This window comes from Panulirus ornatus, chromosome 67 (genome assembly GCF_036320965.1).
Source record: "Panulirus ornatus isolate Po-2019 chromosome 67, ASM3632096v1, whole genome shotgun sequence".
NCBI classification, from domain to species: domain Eukaryota; kingdom Metazoa; phylum Arthropoda; class Malacostraca; order Decapoda; family Palinuridae; genus Panulirus; species Panulirus ornatus.
The window spans coordinates 7,686,920-7,714,419 of NC_092290.1; the positions used below are offsets into that span (position 1 = coordinate 7,686,920).

The window sequence follows — 27,500 nt, forward strand, 5'->3', positions numbered from 1 at the left end:
TTTCTTTCCATATCCCGATCCCGTTACAGTAACACGACTGGAACTATACAGAATATTCGTTCCTGTGAGGGATATGAAACAAGTATTTTTATGCCACCGTTTCTACCGTGGGTTTACTCGCTATTTCTCTTACGCTACGATATGGAGCCTACGTAGGTGTTAAGACCTGACGCTGTCATGACTGGATGACATGTACATTCGCCTCCCAACTCTAAACGTTTTCCTATGCTAAGCTATGCTATACTCTGCTATGCTATGCTATGGTACAAACCTAACCTATCCTACAAGAACGCTGAGGCGTGACGAATCCAAAGGTGCGATATGCACGAAGAGTGAGAACATCCTCAAAATCCGGGAACCAAGACTCTTCAACATCATGCCACCAGAAACAGGACGAAGCACAGTACACAAGTCTCACAGTACACTGGACAAGTACCTACAGAGTAGGTGCACCAGACCAGCCAGGCTGGTGGAGGGGGCTACGTGGGACCAGAGGACTGCAGCAGCTTCCAACAGCCTGGTCGACCAAAGAGCAAATCCATCAGCCTGGTCGACCAACGAGCAAATCCGCCAGCCTGGGCTGTGGGGGGGAGGTGAAGATCCCCTACAGACTTCGCCAGGTATGATCCCCATGATCAACAAACTAGTTATCCTGACACCTGGTCACTAGGGTTATGTCTGACTGACGTCCGGTATCTTAGAACTCCTTCTCTATGGGCATAAAGCCATGGGGGGCATTACCAGGTTAAACAGTTTACGAACAAACTATAAACTGTCAAGTGGAGACACCGCTTGCTCAAGACGCGGGCCTGATGTCAGTCCGCGCAAGTTTTAATGACCTCAACCCTAATGTAATGTCCATTCTTCCCTCCAGACAACAGGTCAAAGTTCAATGAACGATCTCTCTCTCTCTCTCTCTCTCTCTCTCTCCTCTCTCTCTCTCTCTCTCTCTCTCTCTCCTATAATTAGTCATCCAAACTTCTTGCACAATAACATTACCCTGGTTTCAGTGTAGTTACCTGTTTGTACTCGATATTGAGGGAGTTTTACACTCGTGGTGACCCTCATCTCTTATGTGTGATTTCAACCAATTATCTTCTTAAGACGATCGGGAAACATTACTTAATCTTTTTGACAATAAACTCTTGCCATGTCTACTGAAAATCATCGACAGCATAATGTGACAAACCCTATTCCCCTGAACACGACCTCTGACCTGACACTCTAAGGTCAAATACCTCGTAATGATATGCTTTGAGGGTCGTGCAGTAATAGAGAGGTGGGTCTGAGGTACGGCTGGTTAACAGCTCGGTCGACCAACGACCCAATCCAGCACCCTCGGCCCAGCCCGGGAGGTGAGGGGAAGTAGAAAGCCACCGAAGACTACTACATCATGACCCACAACACAACACTGTAGGAGGCCTGGCAACACAGGTGATGGCTATCATCTACGCCAAGTTATCATCGCAAATCCCTCTCAAACGGCTCTTAATGCTTGAGGTCAAAACGGGAAATACTATGATCCCCAGCTGTGACCTTGACCTTGAGGGCACGGCCCTGAAGAATGGGTCACGCGTGACACGTCTGCTCATGGGTAATATACTAGTACAAATTTATCATCCCAAAATCCTAACCATTGGTCCCAAAGTTATGGAAGGGGGGCATGGAAAATACAGATACCATGAAACCCCCCCCCCCAAAAAAAAAAAAAAAAACTTTTTTGACCTTCCTGACATGACCCAGGGGTAGAGTCATGACCCAGCAGATGACGCTGAGTAGCATATGTGTTCTGGGTCATAATCCTCCTGCTTATCCAAGGGATCACGTGATATGGCGGGAGAGAGAGAGAGAGAGAGAGAGAGAGAGAGAGAGAGAGAGAGAGAGAGAGAGAGAGAGAGAGAGAGAGAGAGAGAGAGAGAGGAATCGTGACGGACGTACAGACTCGTGTGATATAACTCTCTCTCTCTCTCTCTCTCTCTCTCTCTCTCTCTCTCTCTCTCTCTCTCTCTCTCTCTCTCTCTCAGACGCGTCGTCCCTTAAAGTCTTTTCTTCAGGAGTTACGGGAGACAACGGGCTGTATCTCGACGTATGAGGCTGGTCTGTCTTGCCTCACACTGACTGGCACTCAAGTGACGGGGTGTGAGGACATACAAACATGGCCACACTTTACTTAACAAGATCTTCACCTCTGCTCCACCGTCAGGCCCATGTGGGTTCTCGTGAAAAAATGCCTCCAGTTTTTCTTTCTTTTCGTTTAGGGAAACACACAGCCATGAGTGGTGTGAGCCCCAAGTGCACCACTTGTAAGCATACGTGTTATAGGAAATACGTTTTCCTGTCGTTCTCATAATCCTTTATTATCCCAAGAAAAGGCCAGTGTCCTGTGTCATTCTCATGACGTCCGTTTCTCCAGCCGCTGACCCATTACCATTCCCCCAACAACACATTAATCCTCTCAAGCGACTCGGGGCTAAACTGAACTTTGATTATACATCACAAGGCCGGGGAAAACTTGCGCATACCATCAATCAGTTCCTCCTCATTACACACGTCTACATCAACCATAACAGGAGTACAAGTCTTAGATCGAAGTCTTTGAGCTTTGAGTCTTCATCACCTCCCTCATCACAGTCGAGATCCAATACACCCTAGTGAGACATCAACAGGTTCACTGGCACTCCTTCATCGCGCACCACACTATCTCGTCCAATCTCTCAAACTGAACCCGAAGCTTATTAATTAAATCCTTCACCCAGAGATGAAGTATAACTAACCCCTTCCGTGAAGACATGGTTGGGAAAAAATAATGCTCGATCACTGAATACGTCATGTTACACCTTCACTCCAAGATCCGGTTCACCCGCGCCATCTACAGAGAAATGCTAATAACAACTTGAATCCCCAACTATACACAATAATTCTTACAAAATCTAACTTGAAAAAAATGAATATCTGAATAATCATAAACCTTATATCATTATCAACCATTGCTAATCAGAATTTGTAGGAAATAAATGCTACATCAAGTCAATCTTACCACGAAAAACTAAACTCATTTTTTCCTCAACCTTTTGTACGATATACAAGACGAAAATGCTAAGATATACAACACGAAAATGCTATTCTTATCAAAACATGACACGTCTTGAACCAGTCTGATCACAGCTGAACACACATACAGCTGATGGGTTGGGTGGTACCAAGTCTAACCACACAACAAAGCTACAGCCAAGGGGGGCTTGTTAGCAACGGGTCTAGCCGTCCAACACATCTACAACTAATTGCTTGTTTAGCATAGGGTACTAACCATGGAACACAGCACCTACTGATTCGTTTGGTTAGCACTGGGCCTAGCCGTTCAACATGGCTACAGCTGGGGTTGGTTGGTTAGCACCGAATCTAGCAATTTGATACAGCTACAGCTGATTGGCTGGTTTGCACTGGGTACAAACCGTGGAACCTAGCTACAACATAGCTGGTTAGCACAGGGTCTATACGTTCAACCTAGCTACAACCAAGATGTTCGTGAGCAACATTAGGCCTAGCCATGACTAATAACTGATAAGTAGAGACGCTAATGATTATGGTAATGACAGTGATAAAGACTAAAGATAACTATAGAATTTAAAGTTTAAAACCACTTGTAGTATCCAATGGACCTCAACTCTATTATGACACGAGCAAGTACGTATACACAGACCACAAATTGTGTACACAACTGAAAATTATAAATATTAGCTTGTGAGCGGACGGGCTAACTCAAAGTTGAACCTAAAATAGAGAAATAAGACATAATTGGCCAACATCAGAGTAATTCCCTAAAACGAAACATTTCTTTCAGGTCCGAAAAAACAAAATCTATGCAGACGACGCAAATGCAAGACTATATGAAGAACATACAACTGGCGAGTTAATAATACAACTGGCGAGTTAATACTACAACTGGCAAGTGCATAATACAACTGGCAAGTGCATAATACAACTGGCGAGTGCATAATACAACTGGCGAGTGAATAATACCAATGCATTACTGATGAATGACAATCACGTACAGGCGAAAACGACAATTTTCTTCAAGAGGGATCATTAAACACAGCATGAGACCCGGATCCTTAAGAATAACGATCCTGTGTGTCATCCTGTCCCACAGCTTTAGCACTATCTTGCTCCCCGGTGCCAATGTAAACAATATATATTGTAAACATAGTCATCCGGACCCAACCTCCTTATCTCAATATATATATATATATATATATATATATATATATATATATATATATATATATATATATATTATATATATATATATATATATATATATATATATATATATATATATATTCCTGTGAGTCCAAAATCGTGTTTTCTACACCACCTGTAGAATATATATAAACCACATCCATTTTCCAACCTAAGACTCACATGTCCCACTATTCTAATTTACATTATTCCAGTTTTTGTCCTGCGTGATCCATTCACCTGGCTGGTTGCATGTGTCACCGAGGCGTCAACCTTAGCCAAACATCACAACGTGTGTGACATCGTGTCTCATACGCAAGATTGGTGAGGGTTTATGGCCCTGTGGGGGAGGAGTGAGAGCCAGGCCTCTGGAAAATAACGTTGGCCGTTAATATTAAAGTTTCGGTATAAACGAACCGGTGTGTGTGTGTGTGTGTGTGTGTGTGTGTGTGTGTGCAAAACTCCATCACAAACAAGTCAGAATAAAGTGGAAGGGGGAGGGAAAGGTGGGGGTGGGTGAGGGCGAGGAGGGAGGGGGGGTTCATTCGACACCGTCACACCGTAACGGCCTTTGAGCCGGCCCGCTGAGTACGCCATTACTTAACCTCCCTCACCACACACCCAACCCCTCCTCCTCTCCTCAGGTGTCGAGCACCACACATTCTGGACACCACCTCGACGCGATCCACGCGAGACACACACACACACACACCACCTCGACGCGATCCACGCGAGACACACACACACACCGCCTGTACTCACACCCAGTGTGTGGGGGTTGTGAGGCTGTGTGTGTGTGTGTGTGTGTGTGTGTGTGTGTGTGTGTGTGTGTGTGTGTGTGTGTGTGTGAGGTGAGGGAAGGCAAGAGAGGAAGAACTGCCGCACCTCACGAGTGCTGAGATCGAGGTCCACCTCGAAGGAGGTGCACATGAGTGACCTTGCAATGAGTCGTACTCGCGAAGGAGGTGCACATGAGTGACCTTGCAATGACTCGTACTCGCGAAGGAGGTGCACATGAGTGACCTTGCAATGAGTCGTACTCGCGAAGGAGGTGCACATGAGTGACCTTGCAATGAGTCGTACTCGGAATATCACTTAAAAGTGTGAGCATCTGGACATCAATCCAGTGTTGTGACTCACGTGAATACAATGTCACACACTCACACACACTTGGATGGCTAGCGAGTGTGACAGCGGTAAAGATGAGGAAGTATGAGAGTTGACAGACATACTGGGTGAGACCCGCAGTGAACACACACACACACTCAACACTCACACACACACACACACACACACACACACACACACACACACACACACACACACTCAACACTTGGGTCAGGCTATCAACCCAGTGTGTCTGCAGTTTTTGATTACTGAACATGACCATCTACCTTGTCTACCAGCTATTGAGACCGGTCAACACAACCATCTACCTAGTTTACCACCTACTGGACCGATCAACACAACCATCTGCCTTATCCACCATCTACTGGACCAATGAACACAACCATCTACCTTGTCTACCATCTACTGGACCAAAGAACACAACCATCTACCTAATCTACCCGATAGTGGACCAGTGAATGCACGGTCGCCTACCAGTTAAGAAGGGGTGGGGCTGGTCCAGAGACCCTAGTGACTAGTGCCCGGCGCTAACACCAGGTGGCCTCGACACACACACACACACACACACACACGTACACACACACACACACAAACACACACACACACACGTACACAAACATACACACGAACACACACATATAGACACGTACTCACACAGACACAGACACATACAGACACACACACAAACACACACACACACACACGTACACAAACATACACACGAACACACACATATAGACACGTACTCACACAGACACACACACACAGGATGCTGGAGCGTCTCTTTATCGCGCGTTTAGTCACCGTGTTATCTCTGCCTTATCACCCTCACCTTAACGGCGTGATAGAGAGAGAGAGAGAGAGAGAGAGAGAGAGAATTGGCCCTGGGGCAACCAATGCCCCCACAAATACAGCCAAGTGCCTATGCTTGATAACACGGGCGATAAAGATAGTAAAGATAACACGCCAACGTATCATGATGTGAATGGTTCTTTACTGACCTCTTTTCTTTTTTTTATACTGTGGCCACCCACCAGCTCTAATCATCACACCTGATCAACCGGACTGCTGGTATCTGCGTCCGTATCTACTACATCTCAGTTACGTAAACTGGCTATCGTACCCGAGGGTCGTACAGTCGTGCTCAAGGGGTCGTACCGTCGTGCTCAAGGGCCGTACCGTCGTGCTCAAGGGTCGTACCGTCGTGCTCAAGGGGTCGTACCGTCGTGCTCAAGGGTCGCGCCGTCGTGCTCAAGGGTCGTGCCGTCGTGCTCAAGGGTCGTACCGTCGTGCTCAAGGGCCGTACCGTCGTGCTCAAGGGTCGCGCCGGCGTGCTCAAAGGGTCGTCCCGTCGTGCTCAAGGGTCGTCCCGTCGTGCTCAAGGGCTAAGTAACCCACAAGGATAAAACGCAGTAACCCTTGTCTTCGAAACATTCGCGTCTATCCATGGATAGTCCCGCTATCAAATGTCGCAACTTGCGGAACAGCGGCAGAAAGTCGTAAGCCACGCAACACACCCACACACACCCAAGTCTGCAAGTCAGCAGCCACCAACAGCCTAATGAATCAGGCAACAGAGAAATATGCTTATGAGAGTCGTAGTACAACCTGGCCATACAATGACCCGCGCCTCCATTACTAACCATGTTTATATGTATGACGTCAAGATGAACGAGGGATGATGTATAAAATGTCCTATTTGTATGGGATCTTGAGGGAGTTCTACCCTCGCGTAGTCCCCCACTGATGGAACATGGCACGGGTAAAACAAACATGTCCCAGGAAACATCAATGGAAAATAATACAGAAATTAATCAAGGATTTGAAAGTGCAGACGTGACTCGTAGAGCTAGACAGGTTGGAGGAAGAAGGTCCCAGGGACTTCGATGTTTGAGCAAAGGAGGGACCATAATGGTTCATCCTCGTGTGGTCGGTCTCCACACAGACTCAAAATCTGGTACCATCTACGCTACCTTCCTCTGAACCTTCCCCACTAGATCTATGTGTCTATTTAGATGCGGTAACCAAACTGGAGAGGTATATATTCTAGTCTAGCTTGCCTTATCCACAGACGTATACGTAGTTCTAATACAAGCCGACCCAAGTCTTTGTCTCCGTTAAAGTTCACTTTCAGTTGGGCTCTGGCTACACAGAGGGCAAGGACGATGTCATCCCGTAACGAGGCATTCTTGAACTGTCTGTGTGATTGAATACTGACTGTGTTATACGAAGAGACAAGTTGTACATTGGTGCTGTCCCGCGGTACTTCAATTGCCATCGTCACACTTTAATGCTTCTTCGACTAATACCACACATATAAGATTACTACTATTACTTCTGCTGTAACTACTACTACAGCTAGTACTACTACTACTACTACTACTACTGTAACTACTACTACAGCTACTACTACTACTGTAACTACTACTACTACTACTACTACTGCTGCTGTCACCTCTGCCAAGACAAAACTCCCCTGGTACAGCAAGACCCATCATGTCCGCATTGCTGCCAAACTTATCAACCCACCCGATTTTCTGAGCCTGCCTCCCTCCCAGTCGCGGCTGCTGCCGGCATCAACGCCCACGTTCAGCTCAGCATCGTAGCGAAGAAAAACTATCCCAGGAAAAGGAAAAATCACCAGCCTAAACTTTATACGTACAAGACATTCCCTGAGAAGAAAGCTCCGCAGATCAGCATTCACACACACACACACGATCGACAGAACAGAGCCCAACAGAAATAACTAGTCTCGCGAAGCTTAACTTGGATGGCTGCCGAGAGTTGGCCAGTACACACACACACACACACACACTACACCTTCCGCCCATAATATATTCCCAGACACGGCCAATACGCTTGCCTCTCCGGAGAAAACATGGCTCCATTTCACCCACAGTTCCTAACTCGGCATAATTTGCATACATAGGTGGTTAGATGAAGGTAAAAACTTCATCAATGGCTAAATATATTTCCTTGAGATAACTCTGAAACATATGGCTGATAATGCTACTACATAGGTCGGTAAATGACAGTCTTGTATACATACACAGTGGCTATGTTCTTGACTCTGAATATACGCCAATATATATATATATATATATATATATATATATATATATATATATATATATATATATATATATATATATATATTCCTATGAGTTCACGGGGAAATGAAACACGATAAGTTCCCAAGTGCACTTTAGTGTAATAATCACACCATCAAGGAAGATACAGAAAGAAATTTAAGTCAGTTGATATACAACGAAGAGACGTAGCTAGGACCACGTTTCCAAGAGCTTCGCTACTTCCAGTAGCAGGAAAACGATGGACTCCTTTGGAGAGACGTTCTTTCACGAGACTGCACTCCCAATGATTGAGCCTCGCCACTGCGGCTTTCTACACGCGGCGTAACCTCTTGCAGGCTGAGTCCAGTAACACACACACACACACACACATTTACATGGTAAATACATGTTTAAAAAAGGTCCAGACAAGAGCGATATCCCATTAACCATCCCTATCAACATCTACCAGAAACTCTTATGTCCACTGACTTCTCCTACCCCATAACAAATCATACAAGGTTTCTGTAACCAAGAGAGGACACAGTGCCTCTCACTCTCTTCTATAATAACGTGCACGTTACACATCCCAACCTACAAGGCCTTACAGCACATCCCCGCGGTGGAGAGGCTGAAGTAATGAGCAAAGAAAACGTCAGGGGGATGCACTCCCTTCATACGCCCAGCTTCGCTCACCTTCAAATACCATTTTTTTTCTTTAAGGGGGTGAGTGAGTGGCGGGGGGCGGGCGGTGGCCCGTTGTGCCACGCCCTTATCAACTGTGACCACTCCTTTGGAACTTGAATGACCTTCCTTCCTGTCCCCCCCCCCACCCCCTGGCCTTAGTATGACCCACCGGGTGGTGGGTTACTAACGGGCTGGTGGGTTTACTAGCTGCTGGTGGGTTGGGAGAGTCATCACCACCCCTGCAGTGGTAGGTATGGTTGGTCCAGGTACACTTGCTGTGTGACACACACACACCAGCCTGTACAGTTTATGTTTAGCAGCGCGGGGGAAGGCCCAACACGGGAACCCTCAACATCTCCACAAATATACCGGCCTCACTCCCCTGTCTCATTCTCTGTCTCTCGCTCTCTCTGACACTCATATACCGTCCCCTGTCTCTCTCTCTCTCTCTCTCTCTCTCTCTCTCTCTCTCTCTCTCTCTCTCTCTCTCTCTCTCTCTCTCTTCACGCCCTATCTCATATACAACACTCAACTTTCACTGCCTCATATTGTCCCACGCTCTCTCTCTCTCTCTCTCTCCCTTCCTCATATACATTCCTCACTCAGTCTCATAAACCATCCCCCATCCCGCCCTCTCTCTCTCTAAGCCACTATCTCAGATCACACTCTCTTACCTTTCACCAACTTGTTTTCTCTCTCCCACTTGTTGTTCCCTCACTCGTCTTACTTTACCTCTCTCGCAGCCTGACAGCAACTAGCAAATAAAACCATTCCCGGCAATCGCCAGCATCCTGCCTCACCAAGACCCATCACCAACCACGGCCAACAAGACCATCCCTAACCCCCTACTAACAACCCCAGCCAGTATCACAACCTACAAGAGTGAGAGACCAAAGCGAGTCCCACCATACGGAAACACACAACGCAGCTCAATGCGCCAACGTTATCTCCACCTTACACCGTCGCCTGGCCACAGATAAAGATATGATAATCTTATCACTACGTCGACAGAGATATAGATGGGGAGGTCTGACCTTTCCTCTCCCCGGCCAGGTGTGAAAAGGGTAAGGTAATACATCTGATAATAATATTACAACACTCCCTCCCTTCCCTTCACCCCCCACATCCCCCCTAGCGAAACACTGTAAACAATCAAAATGGCCGACACATCAGGCTCTCTGAAAAACAAAACACTTTCTCGCGGATCACCGGATCCCCACATCCATAGCCTATCATGACAAGTGCTGGGTATCGAAGCCGTGTAGGTACATACATACCAGTAGTTTATTGACAGAAAAGCGGGGGCGGTGGAAACCTTGACACCCCTATATCACCACAGATGTGAGGACGAAAAGGCAAGAAATCTTCTCGCCCCTTCCTGCTACATACGCACAACAGCATACGATGGAAGCAGAGTTATAAATCAAGGGAAAACTCCATAAGATTCTTGTTCATGTATAATCTATTTTAATATACAAATTACAATGACAGACAAAAAAAAATAATTATCTGTAAATATTGCAATCCTTTGATTTCGCATAGATCGTTTGTTATGTAGTTAGTTGGTATACAAAATACAAATGAGGAATATGTTCAAACGTTTTCTCTCGATATATTTCTGGATGAAGATATTTTTCGGGGTTTGAAGAGCGGGGAAACTGTCTTCAATGGAAGTCGGAGACGTGTACACGACCAGCTTGAAGATCCAAGACACCACGGCAGCCCAATCGGCGCGAAACAGGTTAGAAAATGACCACTGGACACCATTTACTAGAGATCCTCTAGAAACCATTTACTGGAGATCCTCCAGAAACCATTTACTGGAGATCCTCTAGAAACCATTAACTGGAGATCCTCAAGAAACCATTTACTGGAGATCCTCAAGAAACCATTAACTGGAGATCAAGAAACCATTTACTGGAGATCCTCTAGAAACCATTAACTGGAGATCCTCTAGAAACCATTTACTGGAGATCAAGAAACCATTAACTGAAGATCCTCTACAAAACCATTGACTGGAGATCCTCAAGAAACCATTTACTGGAGATCCTCAAGAAACCATTAACTGGAGATCCTCCAGAAACCATTTACTGGAGATCCTCTAGAAACCATTAACTGGAGATCCTCAAGAAACCATTTACTGGAGATCCTCAAGAAACCATTAACTGGAGATCAAGAAACCATTTACTGGAGATCCTCTAGAAACCATTAACTGGAGATCCTCTAGAAACCATTTACTGGAGATCAAGAAACCATTAACTGAAGATCCTCTACAAAACCATTGACTGGAGATCCTCAAGAAACCATTTACTGGAGATCCTCAAGAAACCATTAACTGGAGATCCTCTAGAAACCATTTACTGGAGATCCTCTAGAAAACATTGACTGGAGATCCTCAAGAAACCATCTACTGGAGATCCTCAAGAAACCATTAACTGGAGATCCTCTAGAAACCATTTACTGGAGATCCTCAAGAAACCATTGACTGGAGATACTCAAGAAACCATTGACTGGAGATCCTCTAGAAACCATTTACTGGAGATCCTCAAGAAACCATTTACTGGAGATCAAGAAACCATTAACTGGAGATACTCAAGAAACCATTGACTGGAGATCCTCTAGAAACCATTGACTGGAGATCCTCAAGAAACCATTTACTGGAGATCCTCAAGAAACCATTAACTGGAGATCCTCTAGAAACCATTTACTGGAGATCCTCAAGAAACCATTGACTGGAGATACTTAAGAAACCATTGACTGGAGATACTCAAGAAACCATTTACTGGAGATACTCAAGAAACCATTTACTGGATATGGTCTAATCAGACCTCCAACTTGTTTCATAAAAGCTTATTATACTAACTCCATTTAAAGAGTTACAATAAGTCTGATTACAAAATCCAGTGCGAAGTTCCGTTTCTGCCTCATGTAAAAAGTTTCATAAAGTCTAATTACTAACACTTGTAAGAAGTTTCATAAAGTTTAATTACCAACATCTGTAAGAAGTTTCGGTATTAACCAACTCAAAGTTTCAGGAAGCCTGATTACTACCATCAATCAGAACTCTCATTAACATAGAAAAAAAATACTGTAATAAGCAAAATAAAAAAAATTCAATATTCAAATAAAATTAAAAAATATCTCATATTTCAATGTAATATAAGAATTAATGAACCACACAATACATATAGTATTTGAAGACCATGTAGTTTAAACTAATAGGAACGCCAAACATTATAATTAACATTTCAAGACTAAAACATTAAAACTGGAATTTCATGACTAAATAGTATATCTCCCTGAAAGTCTGACATTACCACAGGCATTTCAAGATTATATATATTATACATTTTTGAAAACCAAACATTTCTATTGAACTTTCAAGCCTAAATATTATATATTTGAAAATCAATCATCACCAGTGACACTTCAACATCATATATGACATTTAATAACCAACACTATATATATAAGACATCTGATAACCAAAGATAATATAATTGGTATTTCAAGAGTAAATGTCATATATGATGGAACAGCCACTATCATAACTCACATATTAAGACTAATCATTACAAATGTTATTTTGACGAATACATCATGTATGGCATTTCAAGACTTATTGTTATAAATACTAATTCAAACATTACAAATGGTGTTTTAAAGATTATTTTGCTTAACTTACGGAAACCTAAAACAAAAGGTCAATAAAAATAATAATAATAATAATAATAATAATAATAATAAAAAATAATAATAATAATAATAATACTATCAATAATAGTAATAGTCATAGATAATAATGATAATAATAATAATAATAATAATAATAATAAATAGTAATAATAATAGTAATAATAATAATAATAATAATAATAATAATAATAGTAGTAGTAATAATAATAATAATAATAATAATAATAATAATAATAATAATAATAGAGAATTACCCCATCATATAAATCATAAACATTTGGACGGTCATATCCTTGTTCACTGTTTCACTACCACGGACCAATATCTCCTTAACACTTTCCTTTCCTTCAGTTCCTACTCCCACACATGTCTCACCAGCAGTTATATAACACTTTAAATTTAATGTATCAAGAGTATGTCCAGCTGGATGATGATAACACTCCTCAAGCTTATAAGACTCGTGCTCACAGGTCGTACCGTCGTGTTCAAGGGTCGTACCGTCGTGCTCATGGGTCGTACCGTCGTGCTCATGGGTCGTACCGTCGTGCTCATGAGTCGTACCGTCGTGCTCACGGGTCGTACCGTCGCGTTCAAGGGTCGTACCGTCGTGTTCAAGGGTCGTACCGTCGTGTTCAAGAATCGTACCATCGTGCTCACGGGTTGTACCGACGTATTCAAGGGTCGTACCGTCGTGCTCAAGGGTCGCTCTCGTGCTTAGGAGTCGTCGAGTCGTTTTCAAAAAGGGAGGTTAAATTAGGAGAGTTGGCACGGACATTGTCCTGTTACTCTGGTGACTGTAAACACAAATACATGTGAAGTGATCTCTGAAACCATGGAACTTGTCACATCATTAAGAAATAGAGCTTTTATAGCAATATCTACCCGTATATAGCTTTTAAAGCAATCTATGTAAACATAGCTTTTAAAGCAATATCTGTGTATGTAGCTTTTAAAGCAATATCTATGCGTATATAGCTTTTAAAGAAATATCTGTATATAGCTTTTAAAGCAATATCTGTGTATATGGCCTTTAAAGCAATATCTATCTATATATAGCTTCTAAAGCAATATCTAACTGTATAAAGCTATCGAAGCAATATAATGTATGTATCATTTAAAGCCATATACATCTGTATATAACTTTTAATGTTATAATACCATGTCGTCCAAGTAGTGAATCTACTTCACGAAAAATGACACAGTCTATCATCCATATCTTGGCATGAGTTTCCCAATCTATCTATGCACTTTTATCAATTTCATTTTATCTGTAGTTATCCCAAGACCAATTTAGGTTTTAACCATTTTTTTTTTTCTTCTCCAGGGGCTCCTGTAGAACAAAGCTGCGCTACTTTCCAGCAGCTGGGAAATGTGAACTTCCTTGGAGTGAGAGAGGTTCTCTGAGGAGACACCCGCACTCCCAGGGATGCAGCCTCAACCAATGGTGACTTTTCGCTCGCGGAGTACAATCGTGTCGGGGGACTCACTCCAAAGGGGTACAGCCTTTCCCTGCGACTGATTGTAGCGTAGATCCGAAGATGGATGCATCCCACAAAAGGTGTAAAGGGGTTATGTATAGGGGCGCTACCGGACTCCGCCCGATGCAGTTACACAGCGTGTGGAAAGTCACCTTCCGTGTGGTGTTTTCATCGTCAATAATCGTAAAGGGAGTCTATCATTTCCCTGCTCCTGCTTACGGCGCAGATTCCAAGTTTGCGGGAACTCCACGAAAGACGACCTGTGTGGTGGTATAATTACCATACGTATATATAGGTGTTCCCGGACTCCGCCAGCAAAGTCGCAACACCGCCGCGCATGAAGTCATCTCCTACGTGGCTGTGTCATCGTCGGCAGCGGACGGAAAAGAGTACAGACTGGGTTGTTATGCGCATTTACATCCCACCTCATCTTGCTCCAGCATCAATATATGAGTCCACGGGAAATTGAAACAAGTTCCCAAGTGCATTTTCGTGTAATAATCACACTATATATATATATATATATATATATATATATATATATATATATATATATATATATAATGACGAAAGTGAACGAGTCTATCATTTCTTTGCTTCTGATTGTGGCGCAGTCTCGAAGAAGCCGAAGGAGCCTCATTAGAGTGGTCCTGGGGTTATAAATACAATATTCGTAAATACAAAACAAATATATATAATCAAATTCTGATTAAAAATACAGATGGTCAATAAATATTACAAATAAAAACACCGATATAAAGTATTCTTAAGATACTAAATAGCATTTTTGAACTCCAACACAAACCATCATTTAAAAAAAGAAAAAAAAAGGATTAGTTATAAAATATTTAGTCTGTCCATGAACAGACAGCATTTCAATTCAGTGGTGGAAGACACGATTTATAACGTTTGGTTAACTGTCTGTGGCTAAGAACTATATAATTCGTAGAACTTACAGCTGACTGGTGCATTTTCTCTTCAAAACTATGTCAGCAATGGGTTAACACTTAAAACTAAGAACTTCAGCCTCCTATATTCTCATCCACGAAGGATAATGCTAAGAACACAATACCCACTTTCCGCGTATATAAAGAGAATGCTAAAATGTACGCGTCTTACAACAGCGTAACGGTTTTAACGTAAACACTCCGTCTCCGTAGATCCTCCTTAATGCAAACAAAAAATATCAAGGAGTCAGTCATCTATATCGTGGCTTCAGTGGCCTACAAATGAAAGAATTCTCATGATAAATCAAGGAACGACAGCAGACCCTGCCTGAAATGGCCCGGGGGTTTGGAACTAAAAATGACCCACAGAACTGGAAATAAACGATTCGAAAATCTGAGGAAAACAAAAATTATGTTTCATCACTCATGAGCAGTCAGCCGATGGGAATGGAAAACGTATCTCACGATTTCTTTTCTTTTTTCAATTTGTAAAAATAAATTAATTTACAACAAATAACCAATACACGGGATGTATACACCTGAACTTCAAATTCCTTGAGCCCGATGGAATAATTCTTAAGCAGTAGGGAATGACCCTTGGGTACGATGGCGCGACCTCTGACCTAACCCTTACGGGAGACGTAAGGTCGAGGATGCGTTCTTAAGGGTCGTACCGTTGTGCTCTTACAAACCACTGCACAGAAAAGAAGGTCAGGGGTCATAAATCTAGGGTTCGGAATATCTGGTTTTCTCATTCCAAAATTTAGAGAAAATACTTAGGGAACATCTGAAGATTCGCCCCTCCCTCTCCATCGTGTTTCTAGGTTGTGTTAGATCCAAGTTAGGATACGTTAGGTTAGAAACCTAACCTAAAGTAGCTCAACTTAATCCAGACTAATTATTCTAAACATCAAGGGTTAACATGTATTTAAGTAAACCCAAATTTGCAAATGTGAGCTATTAATAAAAACAATTACATTTCAAGGGATAAATATTAAAACTTCTGTATACAGACGAGTCAAAAAGTAATGAAAAATAGTCTGACAGTCTAAAATAATGCAAATTAAAATTTCTCCTTGTATATTTACCGTAAAAGCTTTCAATGAAAAATTTCTACAAGTGTAAAATCTCAACACATAATTCTTCTCCTGGGGACACAAAGACTATAGTTATCCCATATTTACTAATACCCTACGTTTAAAGGATCCACCTTAGCATTATTATCATTATTATCTTTTCTTTCCGTGATTTCTTGGCAGACGTCCCGTCCAGCCCCTCCCACAACACACCCACTCCCTCCCCACCCATCCCTGCCGCGTCCCCATCCCCCACTACACCTCACGGACCAACCCGTACCCCCTCCCAAATCACACAGACCCACACCCCCTCCAGTGTCTTTCTCCCTCCTCTCCTATACCTCTCTCTCTCTCTCTCTCTCTCTCTCTCTCTCTCTCTCTCTCTCTCTCTCTCTCTCTCTCTCTCTCCCAGTCTGGCAAACTTCCTGGTATGAGTCACGAGACGCACCAGCCTGTCGCTATTCGCGGCTTGCATCTTCCTTTGTCCACGTCCCAAACTTACACTTTTCAGTGGGTTTCAAGTAGTGAGTCAGGTGCGGGGCCAGTGTGAGTGTAATCACTATTTGTGTGTTACGAGGAAAGATAGAGATTTAAACCAGTGTCGCCCCCGTCTGTTGACTTTGTCCAATGTCTTATATATACATACATATACATACATCCACCTCTGAGCCAGGTACGATCTCATCGACCAGTCCGAAAAAAAAAAGACGAACACCTCGATTGCCTGTGAGCCGGCTGCCCTGTCCAAGACTCGAACTCGGGCCCATTTCACCCCGCACTTCGCAACTTTAACCACTTCACCAACGTGGCTCGACTGTATAATTACTGGGACTTTAAGTTTTAAGTGTAATAACTTATTTGGTGATCATTCTCTTCAATTTCTATACCTATGCGATTTCTGCCATTTAACAAGGCTACACTGGAGTGTTATGTGTAGGTTGGGGTGTCGACTGGATGCAATCAACCCAAGTGTATACTGAGGCAGAAAAACAAAATCCTAGACCATGGAGGGAACCTGACAACTGCACTGAAGTGCAGGCTCACTGTACCACAATCACTAATCCTACTAATACCCAGTCAGCCTCCCTAGTCGAAGGTTGCCTACAACCTACCACAGTGTCTTTTACATATGTGTACTTATGTATGTACAGGTGGGTGTTACCAGACTCGTGGTTACAACGCAAGACCCCTTTGCCGACCTGTGGTACTGGGAGTACAATTCCATCAAAGAATTACTCTCTAAAGATGTCCACATGACCCTACTACTGGAAGCAGCGCAGCGATAAGCTGCCTTGAAGGGCCTTCGGAATGAGGTTTTTGAGTAATCATAACAATGACATTGTATAGGTGCGTGTCTGTGGGTCTGAATGAATCTTTATATATATATATATATATATATATATATATATATATATATATATATATATATATATATATATATATATATATTCATTCATTTATTCTATTCATTATCCTTAGTCGCTGTCTCCCGCGTTAGCGAGGCAGCGCAAGTAAACACGGAAGAATGGCCCAACCCACCCACATACACATGTATATACATAAACGCCCACACAAGCACATATACATACCTATACATTTCAACGTATACATACATATACATACACAGACATTTACACATATACATATTCATACTTGCTACCTTCATCCATTCCCGCAGCATAATATATATATATATATATATATATATATATATATATATATATATAGTCGACCAACATAAGCAAATCTAAGCTCGTGCGTTTGCGCGTGGTAATCTGTGAACGCATTTTATGCATGTCACTGCGCGAGTCTTAAAATTATCTGCCGTTTTGTGACTGCGGAGTTGCGCGTGCGGGTGCAGGTGTGGTGTGTGTGTGTGTGTGTGTGTGTGTACACTTATGCTTGCGCATGTTTTTATACATGTGTTAATGTGTGTGTGGCTAGCTCTGGTATGTACAAGACGCTATCTCATTCATGTAATATTCATTCGTAATATTCTTTTTCACATTCAGTTCCTCACGCATAACTTCGGTTACGTGTAGGGCATGTGCAAATATGTGCAGACGACTATGTGTATTTTGTGTAATGTGTATGAGCGTCTTGTGTATTTATATATACCTCATAATCCATCATGGTTGCGAGACATGTCGCTTTTGTGAGTCTCACCATGATTTATTTTTCCACGAATATCTGAGGTGTAAGGACCCTTGACATATGCCATACTGAAGCTTCTGTGAACAAGAATGAATATTAAACACGCGTCATCAGTCACACGAGGTATTAGTGTCAATATTCGTGTGTTTGTGTGTGTGTTACTACCAGTAGGAATATGTACGTTTGAACAATGGGTCAAAGTTCAGATGCAGTTTGAGAGCGTTTGGAAGACTAACCAACCTTGGCTTGAGACAACAACCCCCCCCCCCTCAACTGCAAGCCGTTGGGGCCAGCTCAGCCCAAGCTCAGCCACTCCCACTAACCTCAATCCAAATGACTACTGCTCCTGGACATTTATGACCGTCCTCCTGTATTACCACCGATCATTCCCGGGCTAAAATAGCATCATTACCACCACTTTTATGACAGGCGTCACCATTATAAATGCTATCGTTCCTACCGGCATAAATGCCACGTTTATTTCTCATCCTGCCAGCTGCTGCCGCTTTGAAACACCTACTGTCGTTTTCCCTAGGTTCTCAATTAGGACCTACTAGAGCTCTATATATACTGCAAATCAAATACTTCAACCGACTATGGGTGTTCAGATTGGCGAGAGTCTACACAATATGTTATCCTATCAAGAAGCCATGATACATTTCAGCGGTGGGAAGCTGCCCTTCCATGTTTAATATCCGTCCTAACGTTATTCTTACATCCTTCAGGACTCACGCCCTTGTCATCCTATTCGTTGACAACGTACAAGGTGAAAGAATGTGTAATATTTGTTTACCTTCTGAAGTGCATGGGCAAGCAATGGATACCGACATGGGTCGTGGTACCCGTAAATACTTACCTTAGCGATAGCTCTATCAGGGAAGAGTACAGTCTTTCCCTCTTTCTCTATACAAAGTGTATCCTGTTACTTGATAGCGGTGTATATGTCCTGACTGGTCATCTACACCCCGCTCCAAACAGCCCCCTCGCCCTACCATCGCACTGCACTCTTGGCCACTAAAATCCGCCCCTATGAACCGCAATATATATACCGAGTTATTTTTAGCCATGATGTCATCAACTCGCTCGCTAATTGGCTGCGCTCTTCTGCACTACGTAATGTGAAGGAACCGGATTGGTCAGGGGGAGATGTGAAGAAAAAACGTAAGGCTAGGGAGCGCGCGGGCATCGCAGTGACCACATTATGAGTATAAATGTTATCTTAACTATCCTTTTACCGTCGGGGGCAAAATGAATTGCATCCAGTGGGGAATTGCTGGTGTTTCCACCGATTCAACAGGCGCGAACATGGCCTGAGAGGAGAGAGAGTGTTCATGGTAAAGGGGGTTGGTGGTGGCGGGTGGCGATAAGGCAAATGTTACTACTACTTGTTCGCGTCGCGGCTGTGGGCTTGCCCATTTTGCCCCAGGCGTGGGCACCCCTGCCAGACACACGGCTCCTTGTGTCCCCCCCCCCCCCCCTCCCGCAATCGCATCTCCAGTCGTGAATCTTCCCGACTGCAGCTAATGCTGGGGACCATTACATATCTATCTCTAACGAGACTTCTTCCATGGATCCATTGTCTGTGGCAGTATCTGAGCGGGAAGCAAGAGTTATCTGCGGTACGACGTTTCATAATGTCAGACAGCCTGGCTCCCATCTACCATCCTATGCCATCATAATTCACTTTTAGGAAACAATGAATCTTAAGTTATGGGAAAAGCTGAGGGCAAGTAGCACAGACCGGTCACGTACTACATATATGACAGCCACAGCTCCAGGATAAATAAGAGAGTAATGAAATTAGGTACATTTTGAATTTCAGCGCGAGAAAAGAGAGAAAAAAAATCAACTCCCTGGCTCCTGATCTCGCAAAAAAGCTAAGGTCATACGGAGTATCAGTTACCAATGTAGACTTACGTCTTCATACGTCATCCCTCACAGTTGGCGAGTTACATGTAACCCCTTGGTAATACATCGGACTAGGGATAATATTGTGGCAGTGGAGAGAGAGACAGGGGGAGTGCATGAGAGAATGGTAGCCGGGGGGGAGGGAGAGGAAGCGTGCGGCTGGCGACATGTGGCAGCTCGCTCCCGCCGCCCACGCACCGCCCACCCACCTCACGAATCTTGCATACACGCCCCCCCTCGCCCCAGGGCAAGTGGGAGAAGGATGCGTATGGCTCTTGCCATCCCCACAATACATATAAATATATGTACTCGGAGTATAACGCTATAACCTTCTAAGGCAGTGGGATGATTACGGGAATGCATACATTAACAGTGAACGTTCCCACCCTTAAGACAACCCCCGTATCCTAAGCAGCTACGGTGCCTCCGCAAGGTCGGGCCCGGTGATGTGGCACGACGCTTTTGCTTGTGCTCGGCCTACTCTGTATTCTATGCCTCTCCTGACCTTCCCTGCATCTTGCCGACGCCGCTACACCTACAACATATGACTCTTGCCTTTACTTACAACTCTGCCTCACCAAAACGCCCACGCCATCTCCCTTCCAGTACCACCAGCCATACCCATGCGTTCCCGACCACACCCACTCTCTCTAGCCATAATTCTTTATCCCTAAGCCACACCATCTGTCTTTAGGTGTATCCACACCCTGTCTAACCAGACCCACATACACCTAGTCTCCAACCACACCTTATTTGTTTCCCCATCCACACTATGAGTGGATGCTGAGCCACACCCTGGCTTTCGCTTGTCACGACCTGAGCGGCTCAAGCCACGCTGTGGCCATACCCAATCACACATGTCTTTAATCACGACCCGATTATCATTTCCAGCCACATGAAGAAGCTCTTCCTAACCATAGTCTGACTGTAGCCCAGCCATAGCTAGAGTGTAGTACAACCAGCCATGGCCTGACTGTAGCCCAGTCATAACCTGACTGTAGCCCAGCCATGACCTGACTACCCCAGCCATGACCTCACTGTACCCAGGCCATAACCTAACTACCCCAGCCATGACCTGACTGTATCCCAGCCATAACCTGCCTATACCCACGCCATAACCTGACCGTACCCAGCCATAACCTGACTGTGCCTCAGTCATAGCCTGACAGCAATCCAGCCATAACCTGACTGTATCCCAGCCATAACTTGACTGTACCTAAACAATAAAGTGACTGGAACCCAGCCAGAACCTGACTGTAATCCAGCCACAGTCTGACTGTCACCAAGCCATAACCTAACTGTTCCCAAATCATTAGCTGACTTGAGCTCCAGCCATAACCTAACTGCGCCTCAGCCATAACTTGACTATACCCCAGCCATAACCTAACTGAACCCTAGGCATTACCTGAGTGAACCGTAGCCACAACAGGTCCCCAGCCATAACCTTACTGTTTCCAGCCTAACCTGACATAACATGACTGTTTCCAGCCACAACCTGACTGTCTCCAGCCATAAACTGACTGCCTCCTGTCATAACCAGCCTGTTCACAGCTATAACGAGTGTATCTCCAGCCATAACTTGTCTGTGTCCCCAGCCATAACCTGTGCCCCCCAGCCACAACTTGACTGTGTATCCCTTGCCATAACCTGAGTGTCTCCAGCCATACTGTCTGACTGCTCCCAGTCATAACCTAAACCCTGAGTAATATTAGCGTATTGTGAATCTTTTAACTCAAGCCTGCTGCCAGCCACACCCTGTCTTTAATAAATCAGTAAATCTACCTAACCATAACCTTGAATAACTTCACTTAAACAATCAGTCTCCTAACTTTTTTCCTTATCGCACCCTAACACTCTTCAACCAAACCCTTCCAGTTTTAAGTCCACACCCTGAAATGTAACAGACTGAATTCTGTCTCCAGACACACACACCCTGGCTATCACGGGACACGCCTTGGTCGTTCCCAAGCCACACCCTGACTGTCCAGTCTCAACCTGACTGTCCACTACAACACCCTTCCAGCAAAACGCCGCTCACAAACTGTACCAACACATTCTAGGGATTTATTGCCGTTCTCAGTAATTTCGTGCACACACACACACACACACACACACACACACACACACAAATGTAGTTACAGTGTGCACTAGAATGTTGATCATTACTACGTTATATATATATATATATATATATATATATATATATATATATATTTTTTTTTTTTTTTCAAACTATTCGCCATTTCCCGCGTTAGCGAGGTAGCGTTAAGAACAGAGGACTGGGCCATTGAGGGAATATCCTCACCTGGCCCCCTTCTCTGTTCCTTCTTTTGGAAAATTAAAAAAAATTGAGAGGGGAGGGTTTCCAGCCCCCCGCTCCCATATATATATATATATATATATATATATATATATATATATATATATATATATATATATATATTTTTTTTTTTAGGGGGAATACTTTCAATCTGGACCTTCTTGGCTACGATTACCTAAAATAAATCCTCAGTTACCATCATTATCACACAATCGAAACAAAAAGCTAACCCCGCTGTAATATGACGGATACCAGCTACAAATACATCGTAGGTACTACACATAATTCGTCGGGCAGAGAACATCACAATTTGATTATGCTAGTTTAAGATAGGTAGGCAGGTGGTGATTCTGCCTGGCAATGGCGCCTTTAAACTATCCTCATGCCAAAATGCATCACCTCCAACTTTACTGAAATTTACTAAAGCTGTAAACTAAATATTGTCTCTAAAGACATCGTATGTACATGAAATGTCCGTCTAAACACATTATAATTGCCATAAGTATCTTTTTAAATTTTAGATGACAGGCTTCAGTAGTACTCTGCGGTTAGAATACTGATGAAAGTAAATTCAATAACATAATACGTTAACAAATGTTTATTCAAAATATGCTTACCATCAGGAAAGTTTGCGCTGATCTAGTATATCTAGTGTAAACAAGGGCAGACGACTACGTCATGGCTCAAGTAACCACTGGTAAAGCGAGAGCATGACATCATTGTAGTAATGCAACCAATAGTAGGATGAGAAAATAACGTCATCACTCAAGCACAGCCAATGTCAGATCGGGAAAATGACGTAATGGAAGATGAGAATAGCCAATGGCAGAGGAGGAGAGCTCATACGTCACGGGTGTGGTTTAGTCAGTGGCTGGGGCGATAAAAGTAAGTAATTTGGACGTTTGTAGCCTAAGTCACTGTAAGTATGAAGATATATGACGGTTAATAATGAGCTACAACAATGCAGGATGGTGGCCAGTAAGCAATTGCAGAGCTGGCAGTCACTGCAGTCCCTCCTGATCAGAGAGAAAACGGTGATGAGCAACATAGCCGACTCCACACTCGCTGGTGGAGGTGGAATTTGGCGGGTTCTGGGAAGCCATGGCCGCCGCACTCTGACCTTTCCCCTACCTGCACCGCCAACCCGACTAGCTTGTGAGGAGATGATGTCATTGTCGCCCCCACCACGTGCTGGCCTAACACCCACCCCACCCCCTGCTCCGCCCACTCACGCCTAAGCTCCAACCCCCAACCTCAGATCCCGCCCACAACGCATTCTGGTTCCCACCCACGCCACACCCCACCACACCTTCTCCCAAGTCCCGCCTCATACCACACCCTCTCTCGTGTCCTGCCCCCACCCACAACTTGTCTCAGACACCCACCGCTCTGCCACACCTGAGCCAGCTTCCAAGTAATTCATGCCTGTTCCCAGTCACCCCAACCACACCTGCCACTCCCACACACTCACCCCAGTACTCCAACACACCCACCCCACCACTCTCACACGTCATCCCCCACCTTAATATTCCTACAACCCTACACTAGCACACAAACAAACACCCCCAACATTACCATTTCCCCACTCCAGTATTCCCCCCCACACACACACTGTCATTCCCACCCTACTACTCCCACACACCGGCATGGGCATCACAAGACAGCAACACTCCCCGCAACGTCACTCCCACACCCACCCTACTACACCCATACACCGCCCAACCCCACTCCTACACAGCCGGGACTAACTAGGTGGTTCAGACATATAAATTCAGTCCACCCGCCTTTTCAACTCTAACATACGACTTTGGGCTCGCTAATTAACTTCTAATTATTTCTTCGTTATTATTCTTACACATCTCATTGCACAGTTTTATCCAAGAACGAAATAGTTGGTTTAAGTTTACAGTGGTAGTAATAGGTTCTATCTGATTTCCATGCCACACACTCGCGTCGTACTGCAACATTTTTTTTTCACTTTTATTCTTTTTTAATGATTTTGAGGTCAGGTCATAGTCAAAATTCTTGTTTTTTCAACTTCTGTTATTTCTTGGTTCAGTTGATACTGTTACAAATGCCTGCAGATGGCTAAACAAAGTCTAAGAGAAAAAATAATAAAAGTAAAAATTTTACTTTGAAAAAGCTAAGTAAATTTTGCAATGTAACATACTGATTTTTGATCATTTTTATTCTGCTCAAATGATACTAAGTCTTTTGAGAATATGTAATTGTGTGTGTGTGTGTGTGTGTGTATCGAGACGGTCGGTGACGATTGTGCAGTGTGCCAACACTTCAGTGGCTGTCAAGTTCCACTCTTTTGGCTCTATCAGGTGTCTCCTCTTCTAGCCTCACCCATTTGGTAAACATGCGATTGTTTACGTCCTAACTTCATATCTTCGATGTATATCAACTGACATATTTCTCTCTTGTGTCTCCCCTGATGATGTGATTATCACACGAAAGTGCACTTGGGAACTTATCGTGTTTCACCTTCCCTGTGGACTCGTACCAATATATATATATATATATATATATATATATATATATATATATATATATATATATATATATATATATATTTATTAGGTACAGTAGGGTTGAGGGTCAAGTCAATTGGGAGGTAAGTTTGAATGGAGAAAAACTGGAGGAAGTAAAGTGTTTTAGATATCTGGGAGTGGATCTGGCAGCGGATGGAACCATGGAAGCGGAAGTGGATCATAGGGTGGAGGAGGGGGCGAAAATTCTGGGAGCCTTGAAGAATGTGTGGAAGTCGAGAACATTATCTCGGAAAGCAAAAATGGGTATGCTTGAAGGAATAGTGGTTCTAACAATGTTGTATGGTTGCGAGGCGTGGGCTATGGATAGAGTTGTGCGCAGGAGGATGGATGTGCTGGAAATGAGATGTTTGAGGATAATGTGTGGTGTGAGGTGGTTTGATCGAGTAAGTAACGTAAGGGTGAGAGAGATGTGTGGAAATAAAAAGAGCGTGGTTGAGAGAGCAGAAGAGGGTGTTTTGAAATGGTTTGGGCACATGGAGAGAATGAGTGAGGAAAGATTGACCAAGAGGATATATGTGTCGGAGGCGGAGGGAACGAAGAGAAATTGGAGACCAAATTGGAGGTAGAAAGATGGAGTGAAAAAGATTTTGTGTGATTGGGGCCTGAACATGCAGGAGGGTGAAAGGAGGGCAAGGAATAGAGTGAATTGGATCGATGTGGTATACCGGGGTTGACGTGCTGTCAGTGGATTGAATCAGGGCATGTGAAGAGTCTGGGGTAAACCATGGAAAGCTGTGTAGGTATGTATATCTGCGTGTATGGACGTATGTATATACATGTGTATGGGGGTGGGTTGGGCCATTTCTTTCGTCTGTTTCCTTGCGATACCTCGCAAACGCGGGAGACAGCGACAAAAAAAAAAAATGTATATATATATATATATATATATATATATATATATATATATATATATATATATATATACTTTTTGCTTTGTCGCTGTCTCCCGCGTTTGCGAGGTAGCGCAAGGAAACAGACGAAAGAAATGGCCCAACCCACCCCCATACACATGTATATACATACGTCCACACACGCAAATATACATACCTACACAGCTTTCCATGGTTTACCCCAAACGCTTCACATGCCCTGATTCAATCCACTGACAGCACGTCAATCCCGGTATACCACATCGATCCAATTCACTCTATTCCTTGCCCTCCTTTCACCCTCCTGCATGTTCAGGCCCCGATCACTCAAAATCTTTTTCACTCCATCTTTCCACCTCCAATTTGGTCTCCCACTTCTCCTCGTTCCCTCCACCTCCGACACATATATCCTCTTGGTCAATCTTTCCTCACTCATTCTCTCCATGTGTCCAAACCATTTCAAAACACCCTCTTCTGCTCTCTCAACCACGCTCTTTTTATTTCCACACATCTCTCTTACCCTTACATTACTTACTCGATCAAACCACCTCACACCACACATTGTCCTCAAACATCTCATTTCCAGCACATCCATCCTCCTGAGCACAACTCTATCCATAGCCCACGACTCGCAACCGTACAACATTGTTGGAACCACTATTCCTTCAAACATACCCATTTTTGCTTTCCGAGATAATGTTCTCGACTTCCACACATTCTTCAAGGCTCCCAGAATTTTCGCCCCCTCCCCCACCCTATGATCCACTTCCACTTCCATGGTTCCATCCGCTGTCAGATCCACTCCCAGATATCTAAAACACTTTACTTCCTCCAGTTTTTCTCCATTCATACTTACCTCTCAATTGACTTGACCCTCAACCCTACTGTACCTAATTACCTTGCTCTTATTCACATTTACTCTTAACTTTCTTCTTTCACACACTTTACCAAACTCAGTCACCAGCTTCTGCAGTTTCTCACATGAATCAGCCACCAGCGCTGTATCATCAGCGAACAACAACTGACTCACTTCCCAAGCTCTCTCATCCCCAACAGACTTCATACTTGCCCCTCTTTCCAAACCTCTTGCATTCACCTCCCTAACAACCCCATCCATAAACAAATTAAACAACCATGGAGACATCACACACCCCTGCCGCAAACCTACATTCACTGAGAACCAATCACTTTCCTCTCCTCCTACACGTACACATGCCTTACATCCTCGATAAAAACTTTTCACTGCTTCTAACAACTTGCCTCCCACACCATATATTCTTAATACCTTCCACAGAGCATCTCTATCAACTCTATCATATGCCTTCTCCAGATCCATAAATGCTACATACAAATCCATTTGCTTTCCTAAGTA

At 43.7% G+C, this 27,500-nt stretch overlaps 1 protein-coding gene across 2 annotated transcripts in view; it reads right to left on the reverse strand.

Annotated features, from left to right (window-relative positions):
- Positions 1–27,500, reverse strand: part of Atf3 (Activating transcription factor 3) — a 90,797-nt gene that overhangs the window by 40,001 nt on the left and 23,296 nt on the right. Inside the window, exon 1 of one of the 2 annotated variants that reach the window (XM_071659222.1) lies at positions 19,330–19,495. The exons of the other annotated variant lie outside the window; for it this stretch is intronic. The gene's annotated coding sequence lies outside the window, so the exon portion shown is untranslated. Of the gene's footprint in view, positions 1–19,329; positions 19,496–27,500 lie in introns of those variants that run through there. 2 annotated transcript variants of the gene reach the window in all.